Source organism: Arvicanthis niloticus, chromosome 26 (genome assembly GCF_011762505.2).
Source record: "Arvicanthis niloticus isolate mArvNil1 chromosome 26, mArvNil1.pat.X, whole genome shotgun sequence".
In the NCBI taxonomy this organism is placed as follows: Eukaryota; Metazoa; Chordata; class Mammalia; order Rodentia; family Muridae; genus Arvicanthis; species Arvicanthis niloticus.
In genome coordinates this window covers 34113511-34135989 of record NC_133434.1, presented here as the reverse complement: position 1 = coordinate 34135989, position 22479 = coordinate 34113511, and the positions used below count along the sequence as shown (strand labels likewise).

Genomic DNA, 22479 nt, shown 5'->3' with positions numbered 1-22479 from the left:
CCTCCCACCCCAGCACTGGCAGTGGCTAGCACCTGCCAGCACTACACAGCCGGATGCACAGCCTGGCCCCACCATGCACCTTGGGAAGGGAGGCCTGCAAGGGTAGTCATCAGTGGGCACTGCCTACCTGCCAAGCAAGATCTGCCAGCCTTCACATGCTCACCCAGCTCTCATACGACCGACTGCTCAGACTCCCTAGGCACAAATTGGAGTTCAAAGAGGTGACTTCCCTGCAGTCACACTACAGTAAGTTGTGAGGCTCGGGGAAGGGATGTGCTCCCCTCCAAGGATGCATAAGATGGGGTCCTATGGAAGGAGGTGCTACTTGGGGACTTGGGGTCTACACCCCTAAAAACAGAATTTCGTGTTCTCAGCTGGAGCAAGGCTTGCTCACAGAGAGAGAATCAACCCCAGAGAAGCAGAGAAGAAGAAGTGAAAGGACTTGCCCATGTGACCACTCCCCACAGGGACAAAGCACTACTATCTCTGAGCATGGGGACACGGGGAAGGGCTCTGTGAGGTCAAGAGCTCAGACAGGTCACAGTGGAAGGAGCGCCTTCATTTAGGCCATGGAAACATATCCGTGGTCCTGTGATGAGAACTGGGATCAGACTCTGCTGACGGTGGCTGCTGGGCACTGACCCCGTGGTCTGTGTCCTCAGTCCACAGTCTTAGACCTTAGTCCCCAGGTAGGGGAGGTGAGGGGCTATATCTGATTCTTTCCATCTAGAAATCCAAGGGTTTGAATTCCACAAAACCTCAGGCTCAGGCTCTGGGCCACAAGTTCTCAGACCAGAGAAAAGAAACCTGACCTTGGTGGCCTCTCCCCCTCCCTATGCTCCATCGACAGGAGTACCCAGGTTTGCATGTGGGCGGAGTTCGATGGCCTGTCTCACAGATGCATCAAGCCAGGATATCTAACATGGCGCACATCTACTAGTGATCTTGTTCTGGTCCAGCCAGTCTCAGAGGCAATCTGTCCCCTCTAGATTTGATAGGATGTATACCCTCTTCCCAACCAGGCTCCTAAGTCTGGCAGACTCCACAGAGGGGCATAAGCCCACAATTTAAACACCACAGGAAGGATAGGAAACCCACTTGCACTATGCAAGCACACACACACACACACACACACACACACACACAACACCCCTCAGATTGTTCCCTCATCTCCTGTTGGTCAGGGCTGGCCAGAAACGGGAGCTCCTTTGTCTTGTCCCTGAGAGAGGACATTTTCCTTCCCCAGGATCCAGTGGTGCCATGAGATGAGGGGTCAGCGTTAGAGACCACGGCTGTCACTCACCAACCTCATATCTCCAGTGCCTCAGGTAAGTCCTGAAACCTCCGTTTGCTTATCTCTGTGTGAGACCATGTCAGTCCTATGCAGAGTACCTTTGAATGGAAACAGAAGGTCCTGTGGGCTGAAGCCCAGGACTGAGGTAGGAACTCAGTCCCTCTAAGCCTCTCCCCATCCCAACAGTCTCATAGCTAGGCCTCCACTTCCGCTGTCCCAAATCCACCGGGTGGGGGCTGTAGTTTAAAATCAAGGGGAAATTGCTTCTCATTAAACTCAAGTTTCTTACCTCTCTATAACCTGTCCTTCTCAGCCGCAGAAGAGGGCCATTAACACATTTTTTTTCCTTCTCCAAATGAGGCAAGAGTGGGTAGGCCTGAAAATCCCCATGGACAGTGAAAAACCTAGAGAAGTCCTCCCCCTCCAGCTGCCCCCCAGCAGCCAAAACCTCATTGTAATTATCTGTCTGGGAGCAGGCTCAGGAGTGCTCACAGGAGCACGGTTCGTTAAGGCGCTAATTAGCAGGAACCTGCTTCCTCTCTGGGAACTAGGGGCTGTGGTGGGGGTGGGCTTTGGTCCCCCCCTTCCCTCCCATACCCCACTGCCTGATCCACTCAGAGTCGCCAGTGTTGCAAGCTTTTGCTCTCAAGTGACACCTGGTCAGGGGCTAGGGGGTGTTCCCTGTGGGTACAGAGCTGACGAGCAAAGAGAAGAAGGCTGTGGAGAGACATGGACTGCCCTAACGTGGCTCAGAGCCTAGGTCCCAGTGACAACCCTAACCCTTCTGATCTCACTCTCCAAATCTGAGCAAAGGCAGGCTGGCCACGAGGGCCAAAGACTGTCAGATGGGAGGCTTTGACATAGAACTGACAGCACAGAGCAGCAGGCTGGGGATGAAGGGGCTGCTTAGAGCCATGGAGACCTGCAAATACAAGAGTAAGACAATGAGTGGTGTTTAATGAGTGTCTACTGTGTTCCAGATGGGCTTTCTTAACCTTAATAGAGCAGCCCCACAATTTACACAGCCAGATAAAGAGATAGGTTAGTAAGTAAGATGTGGTCAGAAGTGGGCCAAACTGAATTTTGTCCTGCCCACCTTGGGTCCCATCCACTCCTTATGCCCATCCCAACCCTGGGTTTTGAACACACAGGAAGCTGCATGTGGCTCTCCAAGTGGCACCTTTTGGCATCCAAAACTATGATTGAGCCCACCCCACAGAGGTGAGACGTACAGACCCTTATGGGTGCCACAGTCTAAGAAAGTGAGGACTTCAAGTTCAAGGCCCACCCAGCCCACGGCAGCCTTGTCTTGAGCCAAGTTGCTTCCCCAGCACACTCAGCCTGGGAACCTTCCCAAGGGATATCCTGCCTACACGAGAACTCTACCTACCTTGCCTGCTAAGAAGACCCCTCTGCCTCCTGTAAGCCCTCACAAACACCTTCTCAGCCCCCCAAACTCCCCTCCAGAGAGGACTTGAGTCAAGAATTCTCAGAAGAGAGCAGAGGTCATGAGGGGCCATTGGCCTCTGCTATATGGTTCCTAAGCATGGATCCTGGGGGATCAAAGGCCTGCCATGATGGAGAGCCCAGCATCCTTTCCCAAGGACTGTCTAGGAAGAGGTAAGAGAGTGGCCATGGAGAGTTCCCAGGAAAGTCTCTTGGATCTGCAAGTGAGCAGGAGAGAAGAGTTGTTCACTCGGGTGCCACATCGGGCAGACGCAAGCCTCGCCTAGCTGCCAGATGCCTAGATGGATTCTACTTCAAGCCTCTAGCCCCTTGCGCACATAACCTAGACCCACGAGCCCACGCATACCTTCTGCTTAGATTCCACCTAAAATGGAAGCACATCCTGCCAACTCTAGTCATTTGGTCCCTGAGGCTGGAGGACACAGGTATACTACCCTTCAGGCTCCAACCTATGCAAGCTGTATAGGAGCTGTCAGGATAGCTCCTCACACTCACCACACACACACACACACACACACACACACACACACACACACCCCACACACGCACCACTTCTTGTGCCTAAGTCTGGGCAGAGTACATGAACCTCAGGTAGCCCACAGGGTTAGGCCATATCCATCACACCCGTGGTATTACTAGCAAAAGCAAGCTCACAAGTCCACTCGGCAGAGTGAGGTACATAGAAGACTTCCCATCACACATAAGCCCTGGGCCTTCTCAGAGAAGGCATGCATAGGTGCTCTTGGATGTGGAGAACCCTGAGCTGGGCCCATCTATCTTCAGAAGACAGCACCACCTCAGAGCTGGCAGCATCCAGCATCAGTCTCCAAAGGCCCTCCACAGCAGCTCCTCCCACTCACAGACCTCAGTCCTCTTGATTATTTCCACCAGAGACGTCAAGGACTTCACCAAACTCACACAGCAAAAGAGCATTAGCTGGGTGTAGCGCTCTGCTTTCATGGGGAGCTCGGGTCCACTGTATGCTTCAAGGAGAATGGAGCCACAGGCCCAATGCTCATGCCATGGTTTCACGGGCAGGCCCTTGACCCATCCTCTCTCCACTAGAAGCTTTCGCTCTACCCTCCTGAACTGGTCTTCAAGCTGGTTTACATAGTTCCAGGAGGCCCGTATGTGGCTCTAACTGAGATGACATCCCTGGACCTGGCTCTCCAAGGGCAGCAGATACACAATGCAGGCCTGAGACTTGGGGAAATTTCTAGATAGCAAGTATAATCCCTGAGTCTGCTATTCTCCAGATGGCAAATCCTGGTCCCTCCTGCCTCTTCCTCCTGCAGGTATCTCTGTGGACCTAGGGAAGGCCAGGGTGGGGCAGCAACTGGCTGGTGGCCAAAGATCAACTCTCAAATTAAGAGATGTAAGAGAATCTCTGGCCCCAGTGGCCTTCACAGAGTGGACTCTCTACACCCAGCCCTGTACAGATCTTATGTACCAGGCATGGCTGAGCCTCCTCAGTCAATTCACCTTGTAATGTAATGTCCCTATACCTGAGAAAAGGTTTTCCATCATTCCTTGACATGCTGTGTCTCTTTTGGCCCAGAACAGCATTGTGGGGAGGATTTCCTGTGTGCCGACTGCTAAAGAGTTAACTTCCTCACTGAAAACATCTCTCTGGTAAGCTGGCCTGTCTCTGAGGTTGGTCCCAAGCTGGAGGGTATCCCCTAGCCTCCGATGGCAGCAGGTGTCTCACTGTCCCTTCACACGCCTGTGTCCAGGCCTTTGTCCTTCTATATGCGTCCCCAGCATCTCCTCATTAGTGTAGTTGGCTGTCTCTGAGACTCCCCCCACCCTGGCACAGCGAGTTACAGCCCATCCATCCCTCTGAATGTCCTCGCCACCGCCTCCGTAGGCCCATATTACAGCATACACATCTGTCAGCCTGTGGCTGCCACTGCCACTGCTGTTTCCAGGGAGACAGACTCCGTTTATGACATTATCAAAAAGTCCGGCCCCTTCCTCCCCCTCCCAGGCCTTCCCCTCTTTGCCTCCCTTTATGGAGACAGAGGTTTGGGCTGTAAATATCTCCACATGGCTTCCCAGCAGCTTCTAACGGTCCATGACAACACTGCTGTTCCAGAGGTCACTGCAACCACAAGTCCCAGCCACGCCTGATTGTCAGAACATCTTCCCTGCCACGCCCAGGTTGAGGGGAGGAGGAGGTTGGGCATGGGAGGGGCTCAGCCCACCCCCCTCATGTTCCCTCCTGCCTTACAAGCTTTATGACAATCTGCTCATAGAAGGGGTGGCTTGTAGGGATGAGTCATCTGCCTAGGGATTTGGCAGGAGTAAGGAAGGGAACTGACCCCCTGGCAGAGGCCCAGGGTTGGGGTCCCTCAACATGACAGACCTTTTCATGTCAGACAGCACATTCTCCCAATAGCTTCATGAGAACCTGGTAGTCTGCACAGAAAATCAAGCCTCTATCTAAAGATGGTACAGGGAATGTGTGTGGTTGAGCTCAAAGTCCTGCCCTGTTCACAGCCCAGGCCTGGAGGCAGGAGTCAGGGGAGCTATTATGTAAGGGTTATTTCATATGTCCATGAATGTAAACCTCACAGTGTCCCCATACGTCAGCATTGCCACTGTGCCATTCACTGTGTGACCACCCAGCTAACAGGTGGCAGAACCCAGCACTCAGCTCTGCCAGCTCTGCCTGGGTCACCTCTTTGGCGAGACTTCCCTTTCTAGAGGCGGCCCTGTAGATAACCCATGCCATTGCTGAGAGGATCTGTGACCAGGAAGCCACACACAAGTGCACACCCCATCCCAGACGCTGTCACATCTGAGGCAAGGATCAACTGTGCAGGACTTCATCCACCACCTGGGGGCCAGCTGCAGGTGTTAGCGGTGTTGTCTGGGACATGGGTCTGATCCCATTGTTGTAGATGTTTTAACTGCACACACCACAGGGCGCCAACTGTAGGACCCTGAGCACCGTTCCCACTCCAGGGCCATGTTTCTGTACTAATGTCCCTTAACTGCTTTGCCGTCAACTTAGTGGCTTAAAAGCAATACACATAACTCTCCCATGGTCCTGAAGACAAGCAATACGAACCAACCGCTTGGGTCACAAGCAAGGTACAAGGAAGATAGGTTTCCTTCTCAGGCTTCTGGGCGAATCCATTCTCCTGCTTCGGACGTCTGGTGGCTCTGTCATACCTTGACTCCAGGTGACATCTCTTCCCCCACCCCCAGTCGTGCCACCTTCTCCTTTCCTGTGGTCACATCTCCTAGTCCCCTCCGGGCCCACCCAGACTTAGCTTAACCACGTGTGCAGAGATGCTTTTCATCCAAAGTAGCTCACAGGGTCTGATGTGCTTGGGAGTCATTAGCTAGACATTTACGGTCACCTCCCTAGACACACAGGACACCAAGCTCCACAGGGTCAGTCAGAGCCGAGTGTCTGTCTACTTGGCCTCCCCTGCTGACTTCTCACCTCAGGAGACCCCATCATCCCAGCTGCCACGTTCAAACACCCGGAGTCAACTCTTTCATCTGCTCTTCCCTCACCCACGATGAGCTTCACTCCATCCAAAATCTAATCCTTCCCACACCACAGCCTTGCCTGGTCCAGGTACTCTTTTTCTCTCCGGTATCATTATGCACCCTCTTGGGTTACCTGCTGTGCCTTGCCCTCTCCCCCCCCCCCAGTATACTCAACACAGAAGCCAGAGGGAACTTTGAAGCCCATTCAGAGCATGTCACTCTTGTCAAGCCCTGTGATGACCCCTGTCTCACTCAAAGACAAATCCCTGGTCCTCACACTACAACACACATTCTGACAAGTCCTGAAGCCTCTGGACGCCCAGGGACTTTCTCTCTGGCCAGGCGTGCTCACACAGAAGTGGGGCTCCCATGGAGGAGGGCTCACACAGAAGAGGAGTCTCATGCAGAACGGGCGTTCCCTTTCTCCAGAGCGCTCTCTCTCTCTCTCTCTCTCTCTCTCTCTCTCTCTCTCTCTCTCTCTCTCTTTCTCTCTGCAAATCCATTGTGTCTTTCTTTCAGGTACTAAGAGTAACTCACTCTCGTCCCAACCCTGCTGACTCCGGCCCTGTCATCTCTCCTTATCACTATCACTCTACAGATTTGACTCTTCATTGGGTTTGTCTGCCTCCCTGACCAGAATGGAAGCTCCTTGGTGAGCTCAAACCTATATAGCCCTGAGGTAGCTAGCCCTGGGCCACAGGTGATCGGTCAGTGCTCACCCACTCGTCCACTTGACTACAACTATAGATAGGTGGGACAGCCCCTGGACAAGGTCCACCAGAGCATAAGCTCAGCACGGGGAGTGCCAGGGGCAACTGTGTTGAAGAGGGCTCCCCTGTTGGTGAAGAAGCAGCTCCATACCTGGCAGAAGAAGCCAAGAAGGTGCACGTACAAAGGCTGGGAAGGAAAGGGTGTGTAAGGTAGGGTGGAGTGGGGGGTAGGGTAGGAAGGACGGAGGCTAGCACGGTTTGAATAGGCCTGCTGGGCTGTGGTGGCACATGCCTTTAATCCCAGCACTTGGGAGGCAGAGGCAGGTGGATTTCTGAGTTCGAGGCCAGCCTGGTCTACAGAGTGAGTTCCAGGATAGCCAGGGCTATACAGAGAAACCCTGTCTCAAAACAAAATAAAACAAAACAAACAAAAAAAAGAGGTGACCAGATGTATGAGTCTCATGAGTCATGACACTCGTTCACCTCCAAGGGCCACTAGATGCACAGAGAATTTGGGGTCCTGGGGCTACCCATCACACACCAAGTAAGAGAGTGAAAATTCTCCAGCTGTGGGTAATCCAGGAAGCAGCTGAAGCCCCATTGTTACTGTGGAGCCCTGGGGTGTTAAACTCTCCCCAGGTCCCTCCCAAGCCCTATGCTGGGACTGGCTCTGGGAGAAATTAAACACCACAGTTTGCAATGAAGCCTAGACTATGCAGCTTTTATAAGGGGCAGCAGCACAGAGGAGGCACTACAGATTGACCCTCTAACCCAAATGTACGTACTGAAGCTCTAACCCCCAGAAAAACTGTACGTGTAAAAAGGATGAAGCTGAATGAGATCCTGTCTGTCTTCTGTCTCTCTGTCTGTCTGTCTGTCTCTCTCTCTCTGTTTCTCTGTCTTTGTCTCTGTCTGTCTCTATCTATGCCTCTCTCTCTCTCTTTCTCTCTCTCTCTCTCTCTCTCTCTCTCTCTCTCTCTGTGTGTGTGTGTGTGTGTGTGTGTGTGTGTGTGCGCGCGTGTATGTGTATTTCTATCTCCTCTGTGGGTGTCTCTCTGTTGTATGTGTCTTTTTCTGTCTCTGTCTCTATATGTGTGTATCTCTCTGTTTCTCTGTGCATCTCTCACTCATTCGCTCTCTCATTCTTGTCTGTGCACATGCTCAGACACTGCCACACACAAAAAGAAGGAGAGAGAGAGAGAGAGAAGCCTCCACTGGAACACCAGGACTAACCCATGCAGGCACCATGGTCTCAGGTTCCAGCCTTGCTGTGGAAAAATAAACACGTTTGTACTCCCAACTCTATGGTGCCTTGTTGGGGCTGCTTACGTAAAGAATAGTGGATGGAAGAGCCAAGAAGAACCCCCTGGAAGGGACCACCCCTGGCCAATGACCCTCCTGCCCTTACAGCAAGCCCTTAGGCCAGCCCTTATTACAGCAGTGTCTTCAGGGTTAGTCGCTCTGCTGAGCAGCGCAGAGGAAGTCCCTGGGCTGATGGGACTCTGCGTCTTCCATGAGATACAGCCAGATTCCTTGAGGCTGTGAAAAGAAGCAGAATGTTCTGGATCCTGAGTACAGAGTGGAACTTCCCCTGTGGCCTCCATCAAGGTAACTCAGCCTGGCCAAAGGCACTAGAATCAATATGCAGAGACTCCCCACAACCTAGCTTCCATTCCAAAGGAGGGTACTAGGAGATAAGAAAATAGCATGACAGAAAGATCTATAAGTGAGTAGACTTTCTGAAAAATAGCTTTAACTAAGTGGAGTTCATTTGTTTTAAGAAAATTGGAAGTGCCCTGAAGTATTTCAGAAGAGGGCAAGTGTCCCTGTATTCGGAGACTCCCAAGCAGGGCCTGTGGCTGGGGTGAGCTATCCTCCGAGGGAGACTACTCTCATCTTGCCCCAAATATCACACCATCAGGCATGTTCATGCAGGGACAGCAGGCGTGATCAGCCCTATTTTGACAGGAAGGGAAATGACTGACTCGGTGTCACACAGCAAGTCTGTTGCAGTCCCACTGGGTGCCACTGCTTCATTCTGCCAGCCCTGTCCTATTCATTCACCAAACTGGATCACTGCACTAAAAAGTCCCTTGACATTGCTGTGGCCCAACCCAAGCTGCTGCCCCACCCAGCTGGGTTTCCTCTATATGTAAGGCCTCTCACTATGACAACCTGGCTCCTTCGAGGCCTGGCATGAGAAAGGCAGAGGGAAGCAGCCTGGGGATCGGGGACAGGAGCCAGCAAGGGAAAGGACCCGAAATCAACAAGCGTTCCAGAATTTTAAGCAGTTTTTGGAGGAAAATGAGGAACAGGTTCAGCTGTTGCGATTTGCTCCAGGGGAAAATTATGTTCCCGTGCTCTATTATACAGAACAGAAGGAACATTTGGTGGGTTGAATACTTGTTAATTTATTTCACTGTTTGTTAATGGGCTTGCCACACGCGCATGCTCAGGAACACCACACACACACACACACACACACACACACACACACACACACACGAGTGAAGCATCAGCAGGAGGCAGCACAGGCTCCCTGTGTCTCCCTGCCATCTTCCTGTCATGTAGCACTGGGTTTTCGGTCTCTCTTCTTAGCACAAAGGATCTGGAAGGATGCTGTGGGTACCTGGAAACTGGACTGGCGGTGAGGTGAGCCAATGGGTTAGGGCAACACCTCTGACCTTGGAGACGTGGGCGGACTGAGGAGAGCTCCTGTGAGGACTGCAGAGGGCAGAGTCCTGATGAGGTTTCTGTTGCTGTGACACCATAACCAAAAGCATCTTGAGGAGAGGCTTTACTTCAGCTTAGGCTCCAGGTCACAGCCAATCCCTGAGAAAGGGCAGGGCAGGGACTCAAGGCAGGAACCTGAGGAGTTGATGCAGAAGCCATGGAGGAGTGCTGCTTACTGGCTTGTCTCCCATGACTTCCTCAGCCTGCTTTCTTATAGAACCCAGGACCAGCAGTTCAGTGCTGGCACTGTCCAGGGTGGGTTGGGCCCTTTCACATTGATCAGTTAAGAAATGTTCCACAGTCTTGCCAACAGGCCAACCTTTCCCCTCCCTATAGGCCAATTTTATAGAGGCATCTTCTCAATAAAGGGTCCCTCTTCCCAGATGTGTCTAAGTTTTATGACAAGTTAGCAAAACCTAACCAGCAGAGGCAGCAAATCGTTAACACCCACCCAACAGACGATGCTTGCACTTGGGCCTCTGGATTTGCCGAACATAGAGCAAGCCCAGCATAAGGTTCTGGGGTTTCTATTGCCCCAGAGCTCCCAGCTCAGTGAACAGTTACTGCCTCTAACCAGGTTCATTCCCTAAACTTGACCAAACTGACCTCACCCAAGCCAGACTCTCAGCTGTCCACCACCCACCCACCCAAGCACTGGCCCCTTCCCAACACTTCGGTCACCCCCCTGGCTATGTACAGCTCCCCACCCTCACCCTCCACACTGGATACATTCTCTCCCACAGAGAGAGGTGCGAATCAAGTAATCTTCCTCTCTCCTGCTTAGCACTCCCCAGTACCGTGCTCCCAACACAGTCCTCCTTGCTCAGCAGCGGCAGGCGTCCCTCTGATCCACCTCTCCCTCTCTGCTCATTCTGATCCAGTCACCCTGGCTTCTTCCAGATCTCAAGATACTTCCAGCCCCGTCCCCCAACCCCACCGTCCCCAGGCCCTCATCTTGTCTCCTCTACTCAATGCCACCAATATAGAAAGGCGTTTATCTGAACCCCTTCAGAGCCTCCAACTCACCCCATATTTTCTGGTCTTTTAAATTTCCTTTCCAAGTTTATCATAGATGGAAGTTACTGCAATTCTTTTGTCATTTGGCTGGATTTCTCCAACAGGAACACAAACTGTGTGAGGGCAGGGGTGCCAGCAGAGCCCAGAGCAGCACCCACACTGAGTAGCTTGTACATCAGTGTCGATTTAGTGTGTGAAGCAATGAATAGAAGAACAGGTCAGCCCCAAACAAGGAGGCCCATGAAGATGGTCTCCAGGCCATTCAAACCCCAGACCACAGCCTCCAAGGCTTGGGGAGAAAGCAGGACACAGAAAACCTTTCTCCGTGAGTTGAGCTTCCCTGTGTTCATCGTGCTTCTGAGCTGGGCTATCTTCCTTCCTATTCATGTCTGCACACAGACATGTGAGGAGCTAGAACAGCGGGCTGGAGAGCTGGGTTTGAAGCGAGCACCTGCACTGAAATGCAAACAGATTCCACTAGACTCTGAGGTTCCTTCCTTGCAATAATACATGGGCCTGGACTTTAGGAGGCCCGATGAAGAAGAAATCAAGCTTCCTAGGCAGCGGCAACAGCAGCAGCAGCAGCAGCATCATAAGGCAGATTCAGAGTCAGTTCACCCAAGGGAGGATGGTGAGACTGTCACTGAAGGTCTGCAGCCTGGAGGTAAGGCTGCCAGAGCAGAGACCCTGCCTGTCCAGCTGATGAGGGATGGTACTGCCCAGGGCCAAGGTGCCCTCCCCCTCTTACAGTACGCATTAGGAATTATTTCTCTCTGGAGCAAACGATTTGTTACAATATCCACCATGCTCCTTTCCTGGCTGGGTGCTCTCCCCATACATCCTGGATTAATCCCGGAAGTCACTCCGTTCATTTAGGCCCTGCCTAAGTATTGCCTCTTCTTTTATTAGGCAAATTTTTCATTGTTTTGAGGAGCTCATAGGTTTTAATTTGGTGCAGAGATTTTACAGCCTCCCTCAGTGAAGAGGCACAAGTAGGCTTATGCCTAAAAAGACTTCCTGGGTCCCTGAAGCCAGGCAGGGAACCATTAGACTTCAGGGACGAGGTTACATGGCATATCCCCTCCCTCCAGGGACCAGGAACTCAGCTTTCCGCGCTGTGTGACATCAGGTCAACTTTTAACTTCTCTGATAGGTGAAGCCAAGGAAGACTGCATTAGTGGGGTACTGATGTACTGAGGTTGTCCAGGGAAGTCTATAGGGGTCACCATCGCCAGTGACCAGAGTAAAAGAATGATAGTTCAAGTTCAGACAGAAAGGCATGATGCAGAGCAAACCAGGCACTGACCACCCAAAGCCTTGTTACAAACTCTTTAGAATACACTGAGAGAGTCTGGCATTGTCCAGACTGCTGTGCAAGTCCAACAGGCCAATTGGAGAGGTCTGCCCAGGGCCTGGCTGTGATGCAGAGGTACTCAGAAAGGTGAGACTCTGGGGTCCCTAGCCTACCACAGACTCTCCCCAACTCACTCTCCTGTAACCCTCAAATAGCCTAGCCCTGGGTTCCTTTGCTCTGGATAATGGCTGCCCCTCGGGCTAACCCCACTAGCACAACTTGCCAATTTGAAAAGCTAACATGGCTCTCCTCACAGCCCTTACATGAGACCTTCCTACCCCTTACCTGAAGCCTTGAAGTCTGGCTAGTCACTGATCCTACAGGAACCCTTGACCCTCCTCCCCTCAGGCTGACTGCTTGCTGGGTCCAGGCTATGTGCCTGCTCCCTGTTCTATGTTAAGAGATATCCCCGATTCTTATGTCTCCATCCCACAGACTGGATCCCCCACCCTCCACCCCACCCCCACCCCCGTCCTCCTTTATGGAGCCAGATCTTTGTTCACACTGCTCCCTCCCAGGCAGGTTCTCTCATTCCCTTCTTCCTCCCCAGCTTCCCACAGTCCTCTTGAATCCCAGGGATCAGACTTCACCAGGGAGTGCTCCCTGACTTCCCAAGCTCTATCTGCTCCTCTTCATTGAGGTTCAAAGCATTTCTCCTCGATCCTGTGAACCTTAGGTTGTTAACAGAGGTGGGGACTTGTTAAACCTGAAAGTTGAGAGGAGAAAGATCAAATCCATGGTTGTCTAACTAAAGTAAACCTTATTCAATATCAGCCAGGATGACAGACACTGGCCGGGTCCACACCCAGGATTCCCGGAGAATGGTGCTGAATTAGGTTAGTCGGGTGCTCATAAAGGCAAAACTCACAAAGCTTTGTACTTCCTGCCTTCCTTCATCCAATGGGGACAGGCATACATCCTTAACTACTTCCTGTCTATGTCTGATTAAGTTGGGGCAACCAAGCTTGTTTACAGAAGTGAAAACACATGGTTTGTTATCATGAACAGCCCCCAAGCATTCCAGGAAGTTATACCCTTGGGCAAGTGGGGTTTACCAGTTAGAGGCATTTTGTTGTTGTTGTTGTTGTTGTTTTATAGATCTCTTAAGCACAATAATTTAAACTTAAAACACAACTTTAGTCCTCACAGACTGTCACCCATGTATTTGGGCCCAGGCAAAACCCACTGGGTGCTCAAGAAAAAGTTCATTAAATGATCCAGTGGAGTGTATGAAAGACCCCCACTGAGGGAATATAGTACTTCACTGAAGGAGGTGTTAATTGTGCCTATTCTGCAGATGGGAAAACTGAGGACACTGAATCTCTTGCCCAAGGGACAGAGCTGGGGATACAACCAGTTCCATCAATCAGAGCTCTTAGAGTGTTATCCATGTGTCTCTGTTCTACAAACAAGTATTCAGCCAGCCCTGTGAAGTCCACCCTGTGAACAGAGGTCCACAGAGGCTGCTGCTTGAGTCACTCACTCAAAGCCACACTGTAAGTGGCCAGGCTGGGATTTAAATGCAAATTCCCTCAGCTTCCAGCAGCTGACCAGGACACCCCAACCCAGCTGGGGTTCTGTAGGACCTGCTTTCCCTGAGGCTCCGGGCCTTCCCTCCCCCAGGACTCCCAGGAGCACCTCATGGTTGGTTGACCTTTTAGAGGGCCAGGCTTTCACAGTTCTGAGTGTTTACACAGTCGGCTTGTCTGTGACAGCTCAAGAAAGTAGGACACACGGGGGAGGGGAGGCATTGCAAATGCGGGCTGCAAATACTTCCACTACCTTCCTTTCACATTGCCTGGACAGAGGAGCCACCAAGGTGCAGGATTCCTCAGATGACCTTGGCAACCATTGGGCACAGCACCCTTGGATTTGGGGTAAAGGCTTAGATTGCCCACTGAGAGGACGGAACATAGCCAATCTTTCCTACAGCCCCTCACTGCTTAAGGACTTGGAGGACCTCAGGAGACACAGAATGAGAGGACGCTTCTAGCAAGAACCCCTCTGAGCTGAGAGTCACTTCAATCTTCTGAGTTTCTGTTTCCTTGTCTATGAATGGGGTGCTCATCATGACCCCCTCTCCAGACATCAGGGAGCCAGAAGGAGCTCAGTGGGACCCAACAGGCGTGAGGTTGTTCTGGAGTACACGATAAATAGATTCAAGCTGGATAAATCCTTGAATCTCCCAGAAAGCCAGCTGGGTAACACCAAGCAAAACCACACACACATGTCACCAGGAAAGCTAGGGTAAGCAGGTGTGTCTTAGTACCAGGGACCATGGGTCCCTAGAAGCCAAGATGATCCAGGCCTTCTCCTAACTCTATCATGCCCTAAGGGAGACTTTCGGGAGTGACTCTAGGCTCTGTAGGCTTCTCCAGACTTAGCCAGGGCTCGGGAGGTGGTCAGAACACAGGGACTCATGGACAGAACTGAACAAGCAAGGACAAGAAAGAACAGCATGGGGGAGCCTTGGGCTGGCCCAGCTTAGGCTTGGCTGTGAGGAACAGGACCCTAGCAGAGCTCACAAGTCTGTGGGCTGGAGGCTTGAAGCCAGAGGTGGTCCCCCCAGCCCACCGCACAGTCTGCCCTGGGCCTTGGCAAGGTGCCCTCTTCAGCGTTCCTCCTAGCAGCTCCGCGGCACTCCAAGCCCAGGCGGCCTCTCACCACACAGAGGAGCCTCTTGACTGAAAGGCCTCTGAGGCGCCTCACCGCTGTGTGTCCCTTAATTGGGAAATTGTTAACTTCTCCAAGAGGAATTTTAATTCAACTCAGCTGAAGGCTGGCCAAACCCAAGCACCAGCAACACACACACACACACACACACACACACACACACCCTCCCTAAGCCTTGCTCCGCCTGGGGTAGCTTAAGGCCCACTGCCCAGGCCACTTGCACAGTGCCAGGTCCTATTGACCCCTAGGCTTTCTCTCCACCCCACCCTACCCCCACACTTCTGGTGCATCATGCCTGTTCCATGCCTCAAAGACAGTTAGGCCCTGTCCTTCTTTGACACACCATGTCTCCTGGGCCTCTCACAGGAATAGCCCACAGCCCTTCATGTCCTCTCCCACACTCCCCTGGGGCTGAGCCCCTCCAGGTGCATTTGCTGGATATTTACCATATGCCAGCCCTTTCTATGCATCTGACTGGTTCATCTGTACAAGGGAGTTTCCATTTTCAGTTCCAGTTTGCTGGTAAAAAAAAGACTGAGGTCCGACCAGCTAAAGTCAATTGCCTCAGTTCACACCACTGGGAGGAGCAGAGCTGAGAAGAGAGAGCAGATTCAACTTTTAACTGCCACCTATGACTTGCCTGCCTCACCCATGGCTATGAGTCTCACCCTTGGGGACCGTAGTCACTTCACCCCTGTGTCCCTAGGTATGGCCCATCCTAGGCTACAGTCATGTTTCATAAATGTTTGCAGAGTGAATAATAGAAAGATGAGCAAAACCAAACACTTGGTTATTTACTTCCTTCACTGGATCTGAACCTTGCCTGTGACCAAAACAGGCGGGCGGCTGGGGCTGAAGAAGTGGCTCGGCAATTAGGAGCACTTGGTTCTCTTGCAGGGGACAGGGGATTGGTTCCCAGAGCCTACATGGCAGCTTACAAGCATTCGTAACTCCAGTTCCAGGAGATCTGATGCCTTCCTCAGCCACCAAGCATATATATGATATACTTACATACATGCAAGCAAAACGCTCACACACATTAAAAAAAAAAAAAAAAGTAAGTCTTTTAAGAAAACAGACAAGCGAGGTGATTACTAATTCACAGGCAGATAGACTGAACTCAGTGGTTAAATGCAGCTGCCTCCAGCTTCAGGGTAGGGCCCTGAGGAGTTGTACCTGGCTGGGCCTAGCTGCCCTTCACCCTGAGAGAGCAAGGCTGCTCTAGGAACAACGTGGAAGAAATCCTGAGCACCGTTCCGCTCCCAAGCTGAAAGCGGCCTCTGAGCTATCTCGCCCGCTGTAAGATTTCATCCTCTTCCTGGTAGCTTGGGGTCATCTCCACTTGCACACCACAAAACAACATGGCTGCCTGCTCCATCTTGGGACTGTTCGCTGCTCTGTAAGTCAGGATGGCAGTCCCTTGCTGCTATGGGTGGCCAAGCATTGTGGTACACACAGGGACATAGGCAGGAAGATCTGGATTTTGGAGGCAGCCTTGGCTACATATCAAGACCCTACATATCATGGGAACTGGGGATACAGGGCAGTAGTTGATCGAGCTAGCGGGCACAAAGCATTGGTTTTTATTCCCAACATGAAAACACATACGTGCTGATATTGCAACCCCTAAATAAGGCCAAAATGTGACCATGCCCTTATTTGGAAAGTGGGATGTTGTAATGCAATTAGTTAATTAGGATGAGGTCACACAAGAGTAGGATGATGGCCCTTAATTCAATACAGCTGGTTGACAAAATCATATATATATATATATATATACATATATACACATATATATATGCATATACATATATATGCATATACATATATATGTATATGTATATACATATATATGTATATGCATATATATACATATATACGTGTATATATACATATATATGGCTCATATATACAAAATCATATATACATATATGTATATATGTATATATATGTATATATACATGTATATATATGTATGTGTATATATGTGTGTATATACGTATATATACACATGTGTATATATATACACATGTGTATATATACATATATATATATGTGTATATATATATATGATTTTGTATATATGAACCAGTAAGATGTAAGATGTCTCAGTGGGTAAAGATGGCTGCTACTAAGCCTGATGAATTGCATTTGCTCTCTGGAGAGAAGAAAGAGAGAATCTATTTCAACAAGTTGTCCTCTGACCTCCACATGTGTTCTGTGGCACACAAAGTAAATAAATACAATCTAATTTAAAGACTGTTGATTCACATACATTTGGCAAAATATGAAGGTCCTGTCTAAATCAGCTAAACATTTTTGTAGGACAATTTGCCAACATAGCACCCAGGGAGAGACATGGACATGGAGAAGCCAGGCCTTCCCTCACAGCCCGCCAGCCTCCAGAGCTGTGAGTGAGACATTACTACACAATGGGCCAGGAAGGTGTAGAGCTCTTCTGTGCAGCCCACTAATTGTCCTCACGCTAGGGTTTTGGAGGCTGACTTGACCCCTCGTGGGTAGCTTGGCTTTGACAGGTTACTGCCTTCCCTAACCCCAAGATTGCCCCTGTCATTCCTAGAACACCACACCCAGAAGGTTGGATGCCTGGATGAATGGGCCAGTGGCATTCCTCTTCCCTGTGCCTGTGACACAGATGTAGTGAGTTGGGGTGGGGGTGGGGGGATGGGCTGCGCTCTGGAGACACCAGCTGTGACACTGAATCCACAAACAGCCACAGAGATACATGTCTCAGGTACCCTGTGCTACTCCCTGACCCTAAGTGGGCAGAGGTTCAGGGAGGGAGTATTATATCCATCAAACCCAAGACACTGCTGAGGACCCTTCAGGGATGGCCTCCTGCTGGGCTCTGACATGGAGAAGAGATGCCCAGGGTACCAAGTGCATCCTCTGTCCCACAGAGCCTGAACCCAACTTCAGGGAGGCAGAGTCAGCTCTCGGAGGGAAGAGCCTCAGCAGAGCTGTTCCAGGCTCTAAGCAGAGTGACGTCACCAGCCTTGCAGCTGTAAGTAAAGTTCAGATGGACACCTGAAGTCCCCTGGGAACAATCATCAGGAGGTGACCGGGTGGCTAAGGAGATAGCTCTGTGGGCAAAGCACTTGCTTCTCAAGCATAAAGACCTGAGTTCAACCTCAGAACCAAAATGTTTTAAATTAAAAACTAAAGTAGTGAGATGTGTTTTGTAACACAAGCTCTGAGGAGGCAGACAGCCACAGGGCTTGCTGTCCAACCTGCCTAGCCTACTCAGCAAGCTCCAGGATAATAAGGAAACTTGCCTCAAAAACCAAGGTGGGTGGCCTAAATAACACCCAGAAGTAGGCCGGGCAGTGGTGCACGCCTTTAATCCCAGCACTTGGGAGGCAGAGACAAGTGGATTTCTGAGTTCGAGGCCAGCCTGGTCTACAGAGTGAGTTCCAGGACAGCCAGGGCTACACAGAGAAACCCTGTCTTGAAAAAAAAAAAAAAAAAAAAAAAAAAAAAAACAACAACAAAAAAACCACCCAGAAGTTGACCTCCACCCTCCACAGTTTACACAGTTCACACAGTTCACACAGTTCACACACACACACACACACACACACACACACAGTGACTGGGCCTTCCTCACCATCTATATTCTTGGAGCTTCCTAGCAAATTCAAATCAGGAGGTCAGAGAGGACTCCTGTCTCTAATAACACCCCTGGATAACACCCCTGGGTGACTGTGGTGGTTTGAATGAAGTGTTCTTCCCCTCCTCCCCCCCTCCCCCCCCTCCCCCCCCCCCCCCCCCCCCCCCGTAATCTTAGGCATTTGAAGGTTTGATCCCCAGTAGATGGAGCTGTTTGGGAAGGCTTAGGAAGTGTGGCCTTGTTGAGAGAAGCCTGTCACTGGAAGCAAACTTTGAGAGTTTAAAGACTCATGTCATTTTGAGTTCAAGCTGTCTGCTTCCTGCTTAGGGTTCCAGAACTATGCTCTCAGCCCCTGCTCCTGCACCATGATGATGCTGGTTGGCCATTAGAAACTCCTCTCCCTCTGTCACCGTAAGCCCTATAAATCTTTCCTCCTGTAAGCTGCCTTGGTTATGGTGTTTTGTCACAGCAATAGGAAAGAGAATCGTCCAGTGTCCTAGCACCCAGCACGGTTTGGGCGCTCCAGCCCACAGAGCCCCGTGGCTCAGGAAGAGCTTTGACAATGATACATGAGGTGGAAACAGCACACAGACAGGAGACAAGAGGACAAGACAACGAGGACAGCAAGATGAAAACAGGTTGAAGATAATCAGGTTGATGAGCTGACAGGATACAACAGGTTAGGTCAGCTCATCATAAGCCATCAGGCCTGGAGAGGACCAGGAGAAAGTACCAAATGGCTAGTGAAAGGGGCCAAGAGGTAGTCGGGTCAGAGAAGGCATCTTAGAGAGGTGAGACTGAGCTAGTTGTGAGAAAATCATTCCAGAAGGAGGTGAGGGAAGTCATTTATCGCAAAGAAGAGGAGTTTAGCCAGATCGTTGACAGAAATAACGGGACAGGGACTTCAGACTTCAGCCTCAGGCAGAGAATTACTGCAGGTTCCTGAGAAAGGGTGACCTGAAGAAAGGGGAGGGTAGAACTCAGAGGGACCAGGGACCTCAGTTGCTGCAGTCTCTCCAGATGCTCTCTCTCTCTCTCTCTCTCTCTCTCTCTCTCTCTCTCTCTCTCTCTCTCTCTCATGGGAAGTAATAGAATCGAGGGGTAATAGAATTGAGCTAGCACCAGCCATCAGCACACTTCCCTGCCCTGACAAATATCATAGAAAGTCCCAAGCATTAGGTCCTGGAGAAGAACAGCTGGGAGAGTGGACTAGCAGGAATTTCTCTGGACTGAAATCCTTCATCTGTAGAGCCTCAGTAAAGGTCAGGCTGTCCCTAGGGAATCCGAATGGCCAGATTCCTCTGGACATGCTCTACCCTAGGCTCTGAGGGTGTCCCAGCCACCTGGCTCTTGACAATAGCCATGTGTCTACTTCTGCATCCTTGGCCCTTTCCAGCTGCAGGTCACAGGTCTACCCTGCCTGCCCCAGCTTTAAAACACCTCCTATTTCTATCTTCTCCTCCAAGCCTACCCAATCCCTGAGTAAGCTGTACCCACCACACACATCCTCAGAGTCTGCTCTCCCCTAGCCTACAACCATCCTGCAGATGCCTCTTCCAAACCACACACCCCCAGGTTAACCATGCCATCACTGGTGCAAAATGAGGCTGGGATCTTTAGACTTGCCTTCCAGCTTCTCTGGCCCACCCACCTTGTCTCTATCAGGGATCCAGAGCCTGGGAGCTGAGTCCCCTCCATGGTGACCTCTGAGTCTGCTTTGTCCAGGACCTGCTCTCTCTCCTGGTCTTTGCTCAGAGGAGCGTCTCCCATGAGTCTTGCCCCAGCCATCCAGCATCGGATGCCTCCATCTAGTGTTATCCCTCTTTCTCGCCTCCCTAGTCTCCATAACACATATCACTCCCTGGCCTGATCTCGGAACTGCTCTGGATGTCCCTGTCTGTCCTGTTTGAAGGTCAGTTCTACGAGGATAGGGATTTGTCTGACATGTCTCTGATAGGGACACATGGTTCTCCAGACAACGCTGGGCACAAAGAGCCGCACCTAGTATTCAGTCAGTCAGGAGAATGAGAAAGGAATGAGACACACGGAGCCAATGGTGACACCAGGGAACACGCACGGAGCACGTGCTACACACCATATAAGGATAAATGTGTGACTCAGGAGACAGTCTGCTCCGAGAATCCCCACAGACACTAACCCATGTGCCATCCCAGCCTCCATGGAAACAGTGCAAGGAAGAGAACTAGACAGGGCTCCCCAACTACATAGGGGCCCCATGGAAACACCACAGACCCTCACCCAACCCTGTACCAAGAGGTATAAGGCAGTAACACCTGGGACCTAGCCTTGCCTGCACTTTCCTCAGCCTGCTACTCTGTTCCTTCCCAAACACAGGAGCACTGCAAGAAGTACCAGCCAGGGATGCAGGGGAGAGAAAGAAAAACCATGGGATTCTTCAGGATTTCAGGGGGTCACTGTGTCAGGTGCCTTCCTCTCAGCACAGCCAGCACCAGCCCCTTTCCCAGCTCCCCGAGCCAAAATACCATTCAAGTACCCAGCCTCCACAGTGCAGCCTAGGCTGCCCTCCCTACTCCAGCCCTTTCCTGCCAGCATCGCCCTCCCCATGAGCTGCTTTGTTCACCCAGGCTTTATTATAGTGACAAAACACTGGAAACCATCAAAATACACAACAGAGAACTAGTTAAATGGGACAGGGCAACACCGGCTGGAACATTATGCTGCCATTAAAAATCACATTATAGAAGAGTATTTAATGATGGGAAAATGATCTTGGTGTAGTATTAAGTGCAAAACGCAGGTTAGAGAACAGTAAGTGCAGCTTGATCCCAATTATGTCATAAATACATATTTTGTAAAAGACTGACGGGCAAAACACCCAAGCACTTGCATTTTTCTATTGAGAACACACATTACATTTTATAACCAAAAAAATAGATGGCTTTTTAAAGGACCCTACAGGCTTCCAGCCTTGGCCTGGAGTCATCTCCTTCAGCCAGCCTTGCCAGCCCCCAGCTCAGCCAGGCTCCCCCTGCCCTGCACTTCCTGGAGTGATTCCATCTTGTACCTGTCAGTGCTGCCACCCGCAGGGCAGAGGCGGAACTGCAGCAGCCTCCTGATCAGTGAGGCAGAACCCAGCACACTGAACCCCACCATCCAGGCTTCCTGCCCAACACCTGGTAACTACCACAGGTAACCAATCCATCCAGGACCAACCAATTATCAGGGCTGTTTGGGTGGGGTAAGTGGACTTCAGAGTGACACCCATTGTCAGGAAAAGAAAAACTGGGTGTACTGCTTGCCACACAGTTGTCCCCAGGGTTCAGGAAGGGATCTTCTGAGCCTACACTCCCACTGATCCTAGAACAGAGGACAGCATGGTCTAGCCTGCGCTACCATTCCTACTTAACAAAGCACCATTGTAGCCTTACCACTGGCTCAGACACGGGAGTAAGGTGACTTATCTGTCACAATCAAGCCACAGTCAAACCAAGTAGCACTCCAGGTCCCTTTCCTGTCCTGCCTGCTCCCCTCCCATCTCATCTGCTAAAGCATAGCTTGCACACATCCCCTCACTTGGGACATGGAGTGGGAGAGCCTGTCCCCTCCCACACTGTGGTTACCTTACTCCTTGTGGTACAGATCAAGAGACAAGCTGCTATGTTCACACAAAGCCAAGGTCACCGCGCCGACAGAGCCCATCATAAATACATACACCTAGGATCTGAGCCTTGTCCTGCCCTGAAGGTGTCTGGACCCAAATGTCAACAGCAGAGCCCCATTAACTCCACACAGCAGAGCCAAGGCTGCCTCTTGACAGTTTCTTGGACGTTGGCTATCTCCATCCATACGCTCCCACCCCCTCCTGACCTGGAGTCAGGCACACATTTGGTCAACAACGTGACAGGACTGAGGGCAGAGTGGTTCAGCTTGCCCTTAGAGACCCCTCCCCCAATGCCGAACGGGAACCTATTAGCCAGAGCTGTCTGTGAAACCATGTAGCTGAGACAAGTGCCCTGGGCTTCCGAGCTGGCTGTGGACCAGGACCGGGCACAGCAAGGGCTACTGGGGTTTGATTGCAGAGGAGAGGGACAGATGGAAGCGTGTAGAGAGAGGG

The 22479-nt window shown here is 51.1% G+C and overlaps 1 protein-coding gene across 20 annotated transcripts in view; it reads right to left on the bottom strand.

Annotated features, from left to right (window-relative positions):
- Lingo1 (leucine rich repeat and Ig domain containing 1) overlaps positions 1 to 22479 on the bottom strand; it is a 180391-nt gene that overhangs the window by 137056 nt on the left and 20856 nt on the right. For 2 of the 20 annotated variants that reach the window (XM_076925677.1, XM_076925682.1), the window contains exons 1-2: positions 1584 to 1646; positions 1304 to 1392 (exon numbers count right to left, since the gene is read on the bottom strand). The exons of 17 other annotated variants lie outside the window; for them this stretch is intronic. The gene's annotated coding sequence lies outside the window, so the exon portion shown is untranslated. Of the gene's footprint in view, positions 1 to 1303; positions 1393 to 1583; positions 1647 to 1686; positions 2217 to 22479 lie in introns of those variants that run through there. One more of the 20 variants, XR_013107645.1, reaches the window with a different exon arrangement.